Below are 15,395 nucleotides of genomic sequence, written 5' to 3'. Positions count from 1 at the left end.
GGTGACATTACTGAACTATCAAGAGTTAGTGCCTTGTGCGTGTAGCCTTGCTATTAGTGCGGGTAGCCTTCCCTGATGGCCTGTATCCGCAGCTGCGGGAACAAGCAGGGTACTTCACCATTGGGAGGCTTTCCCTGCGGGAACAGCTGGCGTACTGCGCGTAAGGTCTTCATCTCTGGGCATGGTGGGTCCTGCGGAAGCAGTTGGTCCTTGCGCAGACGTCCCTCTTCAAGGTGAGTCTTGCGGGTCCAACTGGGCTCTGCTGGGACCTACCTCTTCAAAATAGCTAGAACTAATTATTAGTTTTTTCAAAATTTCTGAAGAAATGGTTAACGTTACTCCGGTCCCAAGGCCAGTAAGTGACCAAGAAACCCCGGTAACCACAACCCCAGCAACTGGGGGGAACACCGGCGGTTATACAAATTTTACGAACACTACCCCGGTTACTCAAGCCGGGACAAGTGCAGTAAACAATATTTCACTGGGGTTCACTGATGCCCAGTTGGAGAAACGGGCGAGGCTCCCTCGCCAAACACTCGATCAAGTTAAGGCGTGGGCCGAAGCACGTTAGAAAGAGTTCCAAGCTGAGTTGGATGAACGCTTGCGTTCACTTCAACAGGCTGACGAATTCGGCGTACTCGCCAACATCTCAACATGAACAGTGAGTGCGAGTACTCGGACGATGAGCGGGAAGAATCCGATACCGACGCAAACCCTTGCCATAAGGCAAAAGGGAAGCGTAAGGAAACGGACTTCCAACCGACAGGGAATTTTGGAGAAACCTTTAAACCAACGAACGCGGGGAGAAACCCACGTGACTTCTCCAAAACCTTTAGACCAACTGCTGCAAATGTAGGAAAGTCCAAGTTTGCAAGGGACATTGCGGAAGCAATCGCCCCGAGAAGTACCAAACAAATGTCCAACATCGGCACTTATGATGGTCTATCCGACCCAGACGATCACTTGAACAGATTCATTGCGGGGGCAACCGTCAGCAACTGGACAGAACCCACGTGGTGTTATATGTTCCAGATGACACTGGTTGGAGCGGCCAGGGCATGGTTCGATCGTTTACCGGTCCACCACATCTATGATTGGGCGGACTTTCAGAACAAGTTCAGCCAACACTTCAGCCAACATAGGAAATATACTGAAGAACAGTGGACGATCCTCAACTGCGTTAGAGAGGAGGATGAATCTTTACTAGACTTCATCACTCGCTTCAACTCCAAAAAGCTGAGTCTGGGCAACATAAGTGAAGATCTTGTTCGCGCCGCTTTCATCCAGGGCGCCGAATACCCAGAGCTTATCCGCACGTTGACGGGTAAGGACGGCATGCCATCCACATGGGATGCCATCATGACGGCGGCCAAGCGCTTTGCCGAGACAGAGAAGCAACTGGGTAGGGATCTTCCCAGAGTACACACCTCTACACGCAGAGGACCAGAGAAAACAATGTTCGGATCGCCCGGCAGAACAAAAAGAGGAAGCTAGGTATTTGGCAGTCAAGGGTAAACTTTGACACCTCATCCAGCTCTCGCCCTCTTGTTGGCGGAAGGGATAACACACACCCTTCAAGCCAAAAACACCGGTGGACGCCACTCACCAAAAGCGTCACGGAGATATTTGCCATCGAAAAACTACCATGGCCAAAAGCTCCAATGATCCGGCAGCGACCTAATGCGGATCAAAGCAAATCCTGTGACTTCCACGGGACAAAGGGTCATAGTACGGAGGAGTGTACATCCTTGAAGGATATTGTTGAAACATTCGTCAAGGATGGAAGACTTGCACACCTTGTGGCATCAATCAAGAAGGGAGGAAGGAATGATAACCGGTACAGAGGCAACGGACGAAAGCCCGTTGACATCAGCATCAACATGGTTCATGGCAACATCAGAGGAAGAAAAAGGCGAACGACAGAACCATGCGCGTGGAAGGAAGCTGAGGTGCGCTTCCCGCGAGTGTCAGGAAGACCCAGCAAAGAAGGCCCTATCGTCATCAAAAGCCAGCTGGGGCACTACATCACTTCCCGCACTCTTGCTGACAACGGCGCCTCGTCAACGGTGATGTACAGGCAGTTCTTCGACAAGCTAGATGACGAAGACAAGGAACGCCTGGAAACGGTCTACGCCTCGATGGAAAGGTTCGACGGCAGCACAAACACCCCCCTGGGTATCCTATCTTTCCCCGTCACTCTTACGGACGGGAAACACTCCCGCACAGAAGAGGTGGACTTTGTCGTGATGAGGAAGCCACACCACACATACGACATTCTCTTCGGGAGAGACGGGATGGCGAGATTCAACGCCGTGGTATCTTCAGTCCACGGCATGATGGGATGGCCAACAGCTGAGGGTGTAGCGATGATCACCGGCATTCCCCAGGTATGCATCGCATCTGTCTCATCTAAACCCAAACCAAAGATGGCTAAACCAACCATCACTGAACCGGAAAGATGGGCCTTCAATGGCAAATACCCTGACCAGGCCGTTACCATTGGCCCAACAGTCGTTGATCCCACGCGCACCTTACTCAAACGCTTACTACAGAAAAACGCTGACATCTTCGCGTGGACACCAGCTGACATGACTGGCGTACCCCAAAGTAAGGTAGAGCATAAGCTTAAGTGCGACCCAGCTGTTACGCCAGTCGTACAAAAGCGTAGAGTAATGGGGCCAGAACAAACTAACGCGTGTAGAACCCAAGTCAAGGAACTCCTTGACGCAGGCATCGTACGCGTTAGCAGATATCAAACATGGGTTGCAAATCCCGTTATGGTACCGAAGAATAACAAACAATGGCGCATGTGCATAGATTTCAAGGACTTAAACAAAGCATGCCCCAAAGATTGTTATCCGTTACCCGAAATTGATCTTAAGGTGGATTCGTTAGCACCGTTTCGCCTTAAATACTTCCTGGATGCGTATAAGGGGTACCATCAAATCCACATGGCCGTTGATGATCAGGACAAAACCGCTTTTCGGACGCCCGATGGCATATTTTGTTACCAAATGATGCCATTTGGACTTAAGAATGCCGGGTCCACATACCAACGCCAGATGGACAACCAGTTTCAGGCCCAAATTGGGAGGAACTTGGAAGTCTACATGGATGACTTGGTCATCAAAAGCCCTGACGCAGAAGCGATGTTGAAAGACATCGAAGAAACTTTCAACACGCTCAGGAAGAAAAACATGAAGCTCAACCCGAGCAAGTGTTCCTTTGGGATGGAAGAAGGGAAGTTCTTGGGGGTCATCGTCACTAAAGATGGCTTCAGAGCGAACCCTGAAAAGGTCGAAGCCATTATCAAAATGGAATCACCTACTACCATCAAACAGGCTCAGACACTGAATGGAGGACTAGTTGCACTTAATCGCTTTTTGGCAAACCACGCGGATAAGTCGTTTCCTTTCGTGTCAACATTGAGAAACTGTTTAAAGAAAACGCACTTCCGCTGGACACCAGAAGCGAAAGCAGCTTTTCAGGAGATTCGGTCACGCTTGATCGAACTCCCAACGCTCACAGCACCAGAAGCGGGGGAGGAGTTAATCTTATACCTTTCTGCAACAGATAGAGCAACCGGGGCGGTCCTGCTAGTTGAACGGAAAGGCATCCAGATGCCAATCTATTATGTCAGCCGTATCCTAACAGACGTAGAAACCCGGTACTCTACCCTCGAAAAATTAGTCTTAGCACTTGTACACGCTTCACGCAGGTTAAGATGATATTTCCAGGGTCACCCAATCACCATTCTCACCAACTTCAAACTTGCAAACGTTCTACGCAAACCCGAGTTATCGAGACGCCTAGCCAAATGGGCAATTGAGTTGGGGGAATACGCGATAAAGTATAAGCCAAGACCAGCCATTAAAGGCCAGGTTTTGGCCAACTTTATTGCGGAAGTGCCTGCATCGCGAGAAAAAGAGTGCCAGGAAGAGGCTCAACCCTCTCCAGCACAGGACATCAATGATGTCTGGCGACTCTACACTGATGGAGCAGCCAGTAACGAGGGTTCAGGCGCAGGGTTGAAACTAACCAACCCAGCAGGCCAAGAATACACTTACGCTACTCGACTGGATTTTCCAAGTACGAATAACGAAGCCGAGTATGAAGCATTCTTGGCCGGGCTGAGAATTGCGCGTAAGATGGGAGTGAAATACTTGGAAGCCCACGTGGATTCCATGTTAGTAGCCAACCAAATAAACGGGACGTACACGGCCGTGAACGACACAATGGCCCTGTACCTCGCACAAGCAAAAACCCTTATGCGCGATTTTAACGATTGCAAAGTCATACACGTCAAGCGTAGCGAAAACAAATATGCGGATGCGTTAAGCAAGCTTGCATCATTAGCCTTCACCCACTTGGGAAAGGACATCCGCATTGAACTCCTCGGGGCACCTTCAGTCCCGCACAAGGAAATTTGTGTCATCCAAACCGGCACAGAAACGTGGATGACACCAATAATAAATTACCTTGCGGCGGGTATACTACCAGAGTCAAAAACACATGCAAGAAAACTACGCTGTAAAGCACTGAATTATCAACTCATCGATGACATCCTTTACAGACGCAACTTTCTTGGCCCACTCTTAAGATGTGTGGACAACCAAGATGCTGACTACCTCCTAAGGGAAGTACACGAAGGCATCTGTGGAGTACACGCAGGTCCACGCGCTGTTGTAGCTAAGCTAAACAACGTGGGATACTTTTGGCCGGGGATGCATACGGATGCGTTGGCATACATCAGAAAGTGTAGGTCTTGCCAGCTCTACGCACCCAACTCGCATCGCCCGAAGAATGAACTTGTTCCAGTCACCTCTTCATGGCCATTTCAGAAGTGGGCTATCGATGTGACAGGCCCATTTCCTACAGCAGCAGGAAACGTTCAGTTCCTAGTGGTAGCCATCGACTACTTCACCAAGTGGATAGAAGCAAAACCCTTAGCCCAAACAACCGCGAAACATATCAAAAAATTTATTTGGGAATTTATTATTTGTCGTTTTGGACTTCCACAGAATTTGGTGAGCGATAACGGCACCAACTTTGCTGACAAGAAGCTACAAAAGTGGCTGGAAGAACTTCAAATCACTCACACCTTTACCTCAGTGGGGCACCCGCAGGGTAATGGTGAGGTAGAAAGTGAAAATAAGAGCATCGTCGAAGGCATAAAGAAAAGACTCTTGGAACACAGATCCGGCTGGGTGGACGAGCTTCCGCACATCCTTTGGGCAAACAGAACGCTGAAAAAGGCCAGTACGGGAGAAACCCCGTTCAGCCTCACTTATGGCACTGAAGCCATGGTCCCGGTCGAAATTGGTTTACCCTCACCAAGGGTCTTGATTCAGCCAGAAGACAATGATGCGGAAAGACGGTTAGACCTTATGCTAACCGAGGAACGCAGAGACTTAGCCGCAACGCGTGAAGAGAACTACAAGAGGCAAATGCAAAAGTACTACAACACGCGGGTAAAACTCTGCAACTTCAATGTAGGAGACTACATACTGCGTAACAACGAGGCTTCGAACCAACAACGCCCAGGAAAACTGGCCCCGGTCTGGGAAGGGCTATACATTATCAAAGAAGTTCTGAGAGAGGGCGCATACCGGCTCAAAAGGCTCGATGGCACTCCCATCCCAAGAACATGGAATGGAGCTCAACTACGCAAATGTTACATGTAGATCAATTCCAAACTTGTAAAGAAAAGGCCTAGAGCCACTTCTAATGGAAATGATTCTCCTTTCACATTGTGTTGATAGCCTTACCTTTATACTTATGAACTTCCCACACTGATATGCCGGTATTCACCGCATAAATATGGGAAGAAGTAAGTCGTTACGTGTGGAAGGCGGCAAAACCCGCATAAACACATAAAACGGTAAAAAATTTCAAAAGAAAAGATAAGGAAAACCTTCACGCAGGTCAGTTATAGGTAAAGTTTGGTCATCCCACTAAATGAAAGTGACGGTCCTACCCGCACAATCATGATAGAGGAAACTGAACATTAACCTATTAACAACCGCGCGTACAAAGGCTAACTTTTCAAAATACTTAGAAAATTTCTAAGGAAAAGATGAGGAAAACTTCCACGCAGGACAGATATAAGTAAAGTTTAGCCATCCTACTAAGTGAAAGTGACGGTCATACCCGCACAATCACGAAAGAGGAAGCGAAACTTAAACTTATAATCTGCCACGTTAAAAAGTTAACTTATCTAAGTACTAAAGAAATTGCTAAGTTAAATCAAAATATGCGTAAAATAAACAAGGCAAGGAATTAGCAAATAATCTTTATTCCATCGAAATTCAAATATTACAGATTGCTGGGTACATACCCGCATACAAAAGAAGCTATACAAAAATAAAAATCTACTCTAATGGTGGAAAGGGATCTTCAGGATCAAGCTTCAGGACCATTCCACTTGGACCCGCACCATCAGTAGAGCGTGGCGGTTCAAGGAAAGCTTTAAGGATAGCTAGCCCATCATCAGCAGCAGCAACTTCGTTCACCTTCTCCACCACCGGATGCAGGAAGGCGGCATACTGGTTCACTGCTTGGTCATATAAAGCTTCAGTATCCACATCAAATAAAGGGAAGTTGGAAGGCGGGATGCCTTTCTCAACGAACCCTAGACCAAGCAGGAAGCCGGCCTTTTCCCCATCCTCATGAGAAGCGTTGAGGGCTGCGCTCATGGCATCGTCGTATTATGTGTCCGTGAAGACTCGATGCACAACCTACAAGAAAAAATACAAGTATCAAAACCTTTTCTATTTACAAAGAAAAGCGTAAAGATATTATGAAATTACGCATACCTGAGACAACGCTTCTCGAAGAAGCCATTCCTTGGCAACCAGAGCCTCCTGGAGGGCGGCTTGAGCTTGGTTACGGGCGTGTTCGGCTTCACTTTTATTAAGGTTGGCAAGCAACACTTCCTTTGCAGCGGCCTCTTCAACGCCCTTTAGCTTCCGCTCAGTGTGGTCAAGCACGCCCCTCTGGTCCAAGATCTCTTGGAGCTTCTTGGCGTCTTCCATAGCCAAGGCATCATGAGCCTGCTGGAGCCTCTCTAGCTTGGCTTTAAGCTCCTCGTTCTCAATGCGTAGAGGCTCAGCAACAGCTTCAGCCTTGGTGGCCCTCTCAGTTGCTTTCCGTGCAGTTTCCTTGGCCAGCCGAAGCTGTTCGTTAACAGCTTGGGCAGCCTTGGAACGGGCCTCGAGACAGGCCTGAACTTCAACTTCAAGGGCCTTGAAGGCCTTCTCCTTCTCCGCAGCAACGGCGGAGAGCCTCCTATTCTCCTCCCGGACAGCCCGCGCCTGAGCTACTTCTTGGATACGAGCTGCTTTTAACTTGTCGTTTTCACGACAAAGCAGCTCGACGCGCGGCTGCATCCGGGCCAGGAGAATCCGAAGCTCATTGGTTAGCCTACCCTCCTGGTAGCTAGCCATTGCTTCCCCCAACGCACCACTGGGAGCTGCGTGACGAGCCCACTCCACGCACTCCACAGGCGTGCGAAGGGTTGTTCCTTGGCGGATGTTCCATCGTGGAACATACACTTCATTGGAATCCGACACTACAAAAAACAAAAAGCAGTTAGGAAAAGATGATATAAAAAAAAAAGCCAAAAGAACCCTACGCACCTGTAGGGTCGACAATAGGCCGATAGCCGCCAAACCCATCACCTGAACCCAAGGGAAATCCATCTAAGAGGTCAGGCAGATGGGAAGGAGGTAGAGGTTGGCGAGAAGCCCCAAGCATACCTGAAGGATCGGCCGTCGTTGCCGATGACGGAGGAGGCATGGTGGAGGCCGCCGCTATAGTAGAAACCAACGGAGGTGAACTCACCGTAGGTGAACTCACAACCGTGGTCGCCGCTGCGGAGGAGCCCGCAGAAATAGTCACCGCCGGCTCAGTGAAAGATTCAGTAAATATGGCACTGATAGCCGGCGGAGATGTCGTCACAGTTGGAACAGTTGGCTCATCCGGGTGAGCAACTGAACCAACTGAAGCAGGCGCAGACGCCTGGGTCATCGCCTCAGGTAGGTTGACCAAACATACCGTCATGGGTCCGGAGGTGCTCCTCCCCGCTCCACCCTGGAATGCGGGTAGCATCCACGCCTGCACAAAGAAGATAAGTATAATGATGGAAAGCTATGAAGTTAAAAGTAAAGGAAGTTTGTACTTACGGGTTTTCTTGAGCCTAAAAGTGCGAACAGGCGGGGACGAACCCGATTGAGCCGGCCTCTTTACGCCGCTCACCGTCGTCATCCTGGGCTGCCCGGAGGTGACAGTCGTCGCAGCCTCCGGAGCAGTGGTCTTATCACCACCAGGGTTCCCCGCCACCTCCTCGCTTTCGGTCTCTGAATCAGACCGATTCACCGGATCGGCAGTGGAGGCAACCTTCGCCTTCCCCTTCCCGCCGGCAGCCTTCTTTTTCCGCACCAAAGGAGGACCATCTGCGGATTCCTCATCAGAATACAAGATTAGAGGAATTCCAGCAGAGGTTTCAGCATTGAGAGGTCGAGGGTTGAATAACTCCTTACCTGGCCGCCTGGCGCTCAGGATCTCGTGGCCTGGCGGGTAGACCTCCACGAACCGATCCGCCGTCTGTTCAAGGATGGGCAACTCATTCTCATCTAGAGCACGAGTACCCATCCGAGCGGGACCATCAGCCTCCCGCGGATGCAGGAGCGACTGAAAGTCATTCCCCTCTGAAATAAAAAAATAAACAGTTAGAAGAAAAACCTATATCAACTAAGAAGACAGAGCATACCGTAAGGGACAGAGTTCAAACCGTATTCGAGGACGATGGGAACCTGCGACGCCTCCTTTGTAGGTTCCCTGGACGGATCACACGAGATATCCCGATATACACAGGTGCGGAATCCCTGTGTAGATCGTTACGGACGTAGAACACAAACACACAAACACACGAATACGATACGAACAAACACACGTTATATTAATAACTCAACACGTGATACTTACAGACTCTCGACCTCACGTCACTTGACTCACTGAATTACACGTAACTTGAACACCTAAAAACCGTAATCCGTAACCTATATAAATACACGACAACTTCGCCTCAGGCGAAGTTGTCCATAACTTCGCTTGTTCAACAAGTTCGCCTAGGCGAACTTGTCAACAACTTCGCTTGGTTAACAAGTTCGCCTAGGCGAACTTGTCAACAACTTCGCTTTAAACAAACAAATACATAAACAATATTACAGACTCGATTACAGACATTAGACATATGAACTACTGACATTTATGCACCAACAGACTCCCCCTTGGCAGTAGCTTCATATCTTGATCTTTCAGCATCTGTCTTGTAATCCTGTATCTTCACGCGTGCACTCCTTCCCTAACACACACCGACACAACTCGTTGATACTTTCTTGCTTCGTCCTTCCAAGCTGGAATATAAAAGATCTTTTTCTCGTTAAGCACCTTCAGATCAGCTTGCGATAAGTTAACAAGATGCATCGGATCGTAAACTCTAAGAATCTCTTGTTCATCCTCATCTTCCATCACTGCCTCCGCTGTCTCACAATCAACGAACCACCACTTTAGGTCTTTGAGCACATCCTTGGGCATAATCTTCATCGGTACTTCTTTAAGGCACCGGATTGGTTTATACTTCATAACCATCCAAGGCTTTCCATCAGCTCTCAAACCTCTATCCTTGTCTTCAACAAGTTTCCCTTTCTGTGGTTTCAACAGCTCAAACTTCTTTTCGTTTATGCTCTCTTTCCATACAATTTTCCCTATGACTCTAGCCATATTATCGTCACTTCGATTGATAAATCCCAATCTGGCTAAGTCCTTAACCTCGCACTCAGGCAGTGTGTTTAACGATCTCAACATTCTTCTGAGGTACTGAACTCCATCATATCGTTTAATCACGAAGAGCCGCAACTGCTCATCATAAATCCAGCATATAATCCTTTCTTTGCTTCAGCATATCCCTTAATGTTGTAACTCTTTTTGAACATGGTAGGGACTGCCGGTTTCTTCGTTTTGACGAACCATTGAGCGTATCCTTCCTTCCACCTCGGCTGCTCTTCCCATTCAGTATCTTCAACTTCCGTCTGATCACCCATATCGGCCTTCTCAACCTCTGGAATGTCATGTTAGACGTTTTCCTCTACTATCTCTCCTTCCTCAATCTCATCCTCAATCTCAATCTGCTCACCGATCTTCTCAATCACATCACTCGGCAGCACATCTTCATCAAACAACACATCATCGCTGAACATATCATCGTCAAGTTCCTTCAACGCATCAATCACGTCATCATCAACCAACACCACATCATCACCACCAGAACCACCAGCCGCGTCGGCAGACTCCCCCTCAGCTGTGGAAGTACCAAGAGCTTGAGAAGTTCTTGGCAGCTCACCACCTGCATCTTTCGATGCATTGGGATCATCGTCTCGGTCATTTCTTCTTTTCGTCCTTAGCTCGTCGCCCTTACAGCTCATCTCCCCCTGAGATGCCAAGAACTCCTTCAAGGCATATATAATTTTCCCATGCTCAACCAGGAGGGATGACTGTAGTTGATTTGCTTCCACTAGGCGTTGAATAGTCTTCGATTGCTCTGCCACGATCCGCTCTAGTGAAGCTATTCTCTCTGAGTCAGACATAGGCGTAGGCGAGACATCAGAAGCAGGCGTAACCGCAGGTGGTACCATACCTGATAACCCTGCAGTAGTGATGACCGTTGACTCTACAAATCGTGCAGCTACCACCGACTGAGTAAGCATTGGAGGTGGTAGAGACACAATCCTCGGAGTCGACGTCTGGATAGTAGTGGTAGATGGAATGCCAGCAGATGATGTAGCCACCACGGGAACATCCGCAGCTCTTGTACTTGTAACCTATACAGAAGTAGGAACGATAGACATACCAGACAGTGCAGCCGGAGCGAAACGTACCATCCTTGAAGTCTCTCCAGCTCCCATGCCAGCACCTGTCCTTTCCCGTCTTGATCTTCTTATCAGCTTATGTATATCTTCTTCCTCTTCTGACTCATCATCATCCTCCGTTCTCTTTCTCTTCCCAAAAGTTCTCTCTCGAGACACCATCAACCGTCTCCCCTCATTCATGATCTCATCCAAATCTGAGTCAGCCATCGATGTAGCTGCTTTAGTAGCACTCACACCCGAACCCTGTGCAGCAGAGACCTGCACCTCTTCAACTTGATCCATATCGAAATAACCTTGACCTCCAAAAACAGCATCAAGATCTATATCCTCTGCAGCCGACACAACAGGCACAACAGGTGCAGCTTGAGTTGCTCTTGCCTGTCGCGGTTGAGGATCTCTGAACTCGTCCCCACCAGCAGGAACATACTCTGGGTTGATTAAAAACCCAAACAGTGGAGTATGCCTTGGACGACGTTCAGGGTTGCTCCTCGCACTCGAAGTGCGGCATTGAGCAAAGATACGTTTGCTCACAGATTCCACGTATCTGATCGGTCGTCTCTGAGGTAGATTCGGAGCCACATGGTTCAATATCATCTGGATGAAACGTGGGTACATAATGAACCGCTCCCGAGCCATCGCCTTTCTCTGTCTGTCAATCTCGTAAAAGACCATCTGACTAAAACTATAGCGTTTATTGTAAGTCAGTGCAGTCATTGCGGACTGCATGGTCGCACCCATACCGTAAGTGCCCGCCTTCCTTCCTGACACGCAAACTATCATGACGTGCATAAGGAAGCGCCACTGATCAAGCAGAAAACCCTTCCGTCTCTGTGTATCGCCTAATGGACCAGAATAGCCCATTCGGAGAAACGCTCCATCACGAAACGGAGCCACAAACTCATTTGGGTCGTCCCTCGTCTCTTCTCCAAACCGTAATGCCACCCGAATCTGTTCAGAATTGAACTGAACTTGTTGATTGTTCACAGTCGCTCGCATGACCGGGGGCTCAACACGACAGTCGTATTCGACCGTCTGCCAAAAGTCTTCGATATTTGGTAAGGATATCGGCAGAGTGTTTGTGATGGCATGAAAAATCCTCGAGCGTATGAGGAAGGTAATAATCTCGCGGTAATCCTCAACGCCGCTCGCTTCCGGGTCAAGGGTGATGTACATATTGTGACCCGGGAAAAATTGACGTTGGTTATCACCATCGTCTCCTCCTGCACCTCCAGCACCAGCTACCGCAGCCATATCTGCAACAAACTAACCAAGTTAGATAAACGTTAATGAATAACACAAGTTCGCTGGTTACCATGAGCGAAGTTGTGATAAACTCTGTATAGGCGAAGTTAAAGTTGAGGCGAAGTTGGGAACAACTTCGCTTCAGCTTTAAGTTCGACTAATTAATATTAAGTAAAAATGATCTAGGCGAAGTTAATGTTAACTTCGCCTCATCACAACATCGCTTCAGGCGAATTTAAGTTTCAGGCGAAGTTACGGATAACTTCGCCTCAGGCGAACTTAAGCTTCAGGCGAAGTTACGGATAACTTCGCCTAAACCCTAACTTCGCCTGAATCTGAAACGGCGACAGTAAGGATAATTCAAAATTCAAAATCTGAGATTTTATGATAATTTGAAGAATAAGGACTCCGAATAACATGATTTTAAGGTTATCTAGACGATCAGAATAGTTCATAACACGTAAAAACACAAGTTATGAAACTCGGTTTCAAAATCCGATGGTCCGAGGGTTCGAAACCAGTCGAAACAAACATTTAGAAGCTTGAATGAACATTGATTATGTGATATAATGGCATTTCGAACCTTGAATCGGTGTGAAAACTGGGAATAAATAACACGTAATCGGAATAAATAACAAGTTCGCCGGAAATCAGTAAGTTCGCTGTGAAAAACACTGTGGATATAAGTTCGCTGAATAATGAACAATTTTACTCTAAGTATTCTTTATATAGGGGATCTGTTATACAGGCGAAGTTACGGATAACTTCGCCTAGGCGAAGTTATCCACAACTTCGCCTGTTCAACAACATCGCCTATATATTTACAAAATTTAACCTTATAAGTTTAACATTTTTCCAATTAAGTTATAAAACTTTCCTTTAAGAAATAAATGACATGATCAATTCTAAGTAACCAGTTAAAAAATCATAAAACTATCTAAGTACAAAAACTTAAAAAATTTAAAGTATAAGGGATCAAATTTCAGTCTCGATAGGGACTGCTACGTTTTAGAAAAGATCCGAACAGGAATCATACTAATTACGTGACTGTCACATAGATCCGTGTTTAGCTGTATTATGACATATAGAGACAGGTTGTAAGCAGGTATAACTTAAAGTGGTTTTCATCGTTTCTGTGATACGAGTTAGGTTCGATTAAGTCTCAAAATTTAAGTGGGCAACAACTCAGAGATTTTGATGCCTCCTATCTATTCTCAAAGCGTATTTGGCTTTCCCCAAGTCACCCCGAATTGACTTCGACCCATAGTGTCTGATTAAACTTGTAAGTATTCTTGATCTGCTTCCCGTTCTTCTCTTTTACTCAATGATTGTGAAGTCTTGATTTTATCATCTCTAAAATGTTTCAATAACACCAAATATTTTTTTTTTCGAATAAACATAGACTTCAAAGTAGAAATTAACTGCAAATCCCGAATCTGGATCACTGCAGTATCTTGAGACGCTATCTTCACGGGAATCAGAACACACATGGGCTCGTGTATGACTGGGTAATCGCTTTTCTGCCTATCATTCGGAAAGATATATATGAAGACATGCAAAACTCTTAAGGAGTTTCCACGTAAAATCAAGTAGATTTAGTTCGTATCACGTCTACTTTTACGCACCATAAAAAGTTACCATGACATACAATGACTGTCCTAAAGCCTTTTAAGCCTAATAACTTCACTAGTTAAGCACACAGAATTAGTATATCTATCATTTTCCAAGGTTGGATCAATTTTCTGTTAAACATAGCTAACGAACTTCTTACGAAGTAACAGACTTGAAAAATAATTTCATTTCCCAATTTCTTTCAAAATTTAAACATTAATCGCCCCGACCAAAACAAAGTCTTCAGGTAAACGGTTATCCCGAAGATCCAATGGATCAGCTGGACCGACCACATACTAGTATGTGTCCTTCTAACTAAGTATGATCGACTAATTTTAAGCGAAAGAATGAAAAACTCATCATAAACCGCCCCGGTCACTCTCAGTAATCTGGTTAATGGCTATCCTCAAAATCTACAAGTAGAAAATGAGGACCAAAACATATCCGAAGACAAGTCCTTCAAACTGATGTAACCGACATATTTTTAAGCGATTAGTGACGTTTTTTTTTTTTTTTTTAAATATCACAAGAAAAGCATGGTTACCCGGGATTGATCATCCCATTCAGTTCAATAAGGTTTTGAAATCTGGATTTGTCAAACGCTTTAGTATATAAATCAGTGAAATTATCAAGCGTATCCACCTTTTCAAGCACAATCAATTTCTTCTCAGCACAATCCCGTATAAAATGATGACGTATGTCAATATGTTTAGTTTTACTATGTTTCACGGGATTGTTAGTTACTGAGATAGCAGCTGTGTTATCAATGCAAATAGGAGTAAGTAAGAAATTCAGACCATAGTCGCGCAACTGTTGTTGAATCCAAAGAACCTGAGAGCAGCAGTTGGATGCTGCCATGTATTCTGCCTCACAGGTTGAAATTGCGACTGAAGTCTGCTTCTTGCATTGCCACGACACCAATCTGCCACCAAGAAACTGACATCCTCCTGTTGTTGACTTCCGACTCTGATTGCACCCTCCATAATCAGAATCTGTGTAAGCGACCAGCTCCAATTCTCCTCCTCTCGGGTACCACAACCCCAGCTTCGGCTTGCCCTTGAGATACCGCAGTATCCTCTTTGCACCTTTCAAATGAGATTCTTTTGGATTTGCCTGAAAAAGTGCACAAAGACAAACAGCAAACATTATATCAGGCCTAGATACAGTTAAGTACATTAAAGAACCTATTATTGCCCGATATTGAGTTGGGTCCACATCTGCATCACCGTCTACTTCAGCACCCAATTTGTGATTGACGCAGATTGGAGTATCATATGGAGAACTGTCCTCCATCTTGAAGCGCTTGAGCACATCATGAACATACTTCGTCTGATGAATGAACATCCCGTCCTTCTTCTGATCAACCTGCAATCCTAGAAAGAAAGTTAGTTCACCCATAGCACTCATTTCAAACCTTTTCTTCATAACGGCTTCAAACTCCTGACACATGGAGACTTTTGACGCAGCAAATATAATGTCATCCACGTAGACTTGTACCAGCAGGAAGTCGCTTCCATCTCTTTTGAAGAACAACGTGCTATCAATTTTCCCTCTTTCAAAACCATTCTCGAGCAAGTAATCCGATAAAGTTGAATACCAGGCACGAGGTGCCTG

This window comes from Bidens hawaiensis, unplaced genomic scaffold (genome assembly GCF_021521415.1).
Source record: "Bidens hawaiensis isolate Kalapana, Puna unplaced genomic scaffold, B.hawaiensis_p1.1 tig00002438_1, whole genome shotgun sequence".
Taxonomy (NCBI): domain Eukaryota; kingdom Viridiplantae; phylum Streptophyta; class Magnoliopsida; order Asterales; family Asteraceae; genus Bidens; species Bidens hawaiensis.
Note: the sequence above shows the minus strand (reverse complement) of the source record.